The sequence below is a fragment of the Silene latifolia genome, unplaced genomic scaffold (genome assembly GCF_048544455.1).
Source record: "Silene latifolia isolate original U9 population unplaced genomic scaffold, ASM4854445v1 scaffold_193, whole genome shotgun sequence".
In the NCBI taxonomy this organism is placed as follows: Eukaryota; Viridiplantae; Streptophyta; class Magnoliopsida; order Caryophyllales; family Caryophyllaceae; genus Silene; species Silene latifolia.
The window spans coordinates 156,874-159,354 of NW_027413157.1; the positions used below are offsets into that span (position 1 = coordinate 156,874).

The 2,481-nt window shown below is 37.3% G+C and overlaps 1 non-coding gene across 1 annotated transcript; it reads right to left on the reverse strand.

Annotated features, from left to right (window-relative positions):
* Positions 1–1,915: 1,915 nt before the first annotated feature.
* Positions 1,916–2,022, reverse strand: LOC141638179 (small nucleolar RNA R71). The gene has a single exon (XR_012542032.1). It is a non-coding gene; the product is annotated as a small nucleolar RNA R71 (small nucleolar RNA).
* Positions 2,023–2,481: the final 459 nt, after the last annotated feature.

A 2,481-nucleotide genomic window follows, 5' to 3' on the forward strand; every position in this document is an offset into this window, starting at 1 on the left:
CTTGGGCAGCACGAGATTGCTTCAATGACAATCCGTATGACTCTCTCTAGAACTTGCAAAGCACTAATCATCTTCTTAGGGATTTAATCGTTATTTAAGCCCTTAGTTACCCTAATACTTGTACTTAGCATAAATACCTCATTGTGTTAGGGGATTAAGAACCAAGTTTACCAAGTTAGAATTTAGTATTAATCAAGTTGTATTTTCTTAATCCAATATTAATCAAATCTTAATTCCTCTTTAATCCTTCAAGTGTTCTTAGTTTAGTTGGGTAATTTGATAATTATTGGGTTTATTGAAGACTTGACAACTCTTCATCATTCATCAAGTAATCTTCTATTATTCTTTTCATATTATTTGGATCATCCTAAAGTTGGTATAATCCTTTTTACCCTTGCCTAATTATTAGTTTACTCATTTACCATGTTTAACTTTGCTAATGTGATTGACACCTTCATTAGCATGTTTACCATAGTCATGAGTGAGTAGTCTCCTAGCTAGGGTTAATGGGCAATTAGGGGAACTATAACATGGGGGTAGATTCATACTTAATCTAATATGTTATCATAAGATTTCTTGCTTGTTGTAGTGTTAACCTATGCACATGTTATGCTTGATAAAATTTTAGACTATGAAACCTTGCATTTATTCGTCTCTTATCTATTCAACAAGACTTGTAAGATATAAACTAACTCGAATCTTGTTAAACCATGCATAGAAGTGAATAGGAAGAAAGTAAGTCGACTTGTAGGTATTGTACAATCTAGATGACTCGGCTCCGGGACCCAAATCTTCCTATGAATCGTAAGACATAAATTAACTCGATTCCACTACAACAATAATTTTCTTGCAACTATGTAAACATATTTGTATGATCTCCACCATGAATCTCCTATGAACCAATGACACCCTAATACCTTAATCTATTGTTTACAAATCCCCACTTTACTTGCTTGTTTTACTTTTATTTCTTTACATTTCATTGTTATAGTAATGTAGCTTGTTACCCCAAATCTTAACCCAATTTGTGACACCCAAAGACATAGCTTTCTACAACCGATAAGATAATTCAATACCCGTACTTTGGGATCCGACCTTTACTTACCACTCTACTAAGAGTAGTTTGTTTAGTTATAAATATTGTTTTGCTTGGTTGACTTAGGCGACAAACTTTCGAACCACACCAAAAATGTCGCCGTTGTCGGGGATGGTGTTTAATTGAATTTTTGTCTTTTGTTGTTTTTAGTTGTGTCTTTTTTAACCTTGGGAAAGTCAAACTCCTCAAGGTAGTTTTAATTGTTTTCTAGTTGTTTGCTTTTTTGCATGTCTACGAGATCACAAGGTAGACCTTTGCCTATATCTCGAAATTGAAAGAACCTTGACCAATCTTAGAAGAACCGCTAGAGGGGCTTCAACAATTTTGGGTATTGAAGAACTTGTGGATATCGGTGTTATCCAATCGGATAGTGTTGTGTTTACCAACCCTTTTGAAAGAGAAGGAGAGGAGAACCCAATTCAAAACCAACCACAAACTCAACCCACAATGCCTAAATTTTCATCTCATTTCGCACCAACCGAGGAGAACCTACCAAATGGTGCTCCAACACCACCTCACTTAACCGGTAATTTCATTGCCAAATCCGCATTCATAAAACTAGTTGAGAGAAGACAATTTGGAGGGATGCCTAGTGAAGATCCTCATCTACTCATGGAGACTTTTTGTGACTATTGTGATGCTATTTCTTAAATCGGAGTTACCCAAGACCAAATTCGATGGGTGTTGTTTCCTTTTTCCTTGATCGGAGCAGCAAAGCAATGGTTGAAGAGCCTAGACAAGGCTACCCTTGGTATTGATTCATGGAAGAAGTTAGCACTTGCCTTCTACAAGAAGTTCTATCCTCCAGAGAAGACCAACATGTTGAGAGCCCAAATCACTGGGTTCAAGCAAAGGGATGAGGAATCATTATATGAAGCATGAGAGAGATTTAAGGATACTTGTCGCTCTTGTCCACACTATGGACTTAGTGAGTGGTTCGTTGTTCAACAATTTTGGAACGGCTTATATGAAGAACCATAAAATGTGCTTAATATGGGGTCCAATGGGAGGTTCACCGAGGTTGATGACAACCAAACATGGGCCAAAATCGAAGAGATGGCGGTTCATAATTTCCAATATATTAGGCCACGAAAGGCCACTATTGGAGGAAAGCACGAGGTGGATTCCATCACACAATTGGGTGCTCAACTAAGTGCTCATATCGACACCTTCAACTTGAAGTTTGAGAAGGCCATGGCTAAGCTTGATGAAGCTTCCAAATCACCTAAACAACATGTCATTGCTATGATGGCATCATCCTCAATCCCAAATGGAGTATGTGAAAGTTATGGAACCTTGGGACATGATCAAAATGAATGTAGGGGAACAAATGAACAAGTAAATGTTTTCCAAGCATACAAGAATGACACCCCTTACTCCAACTA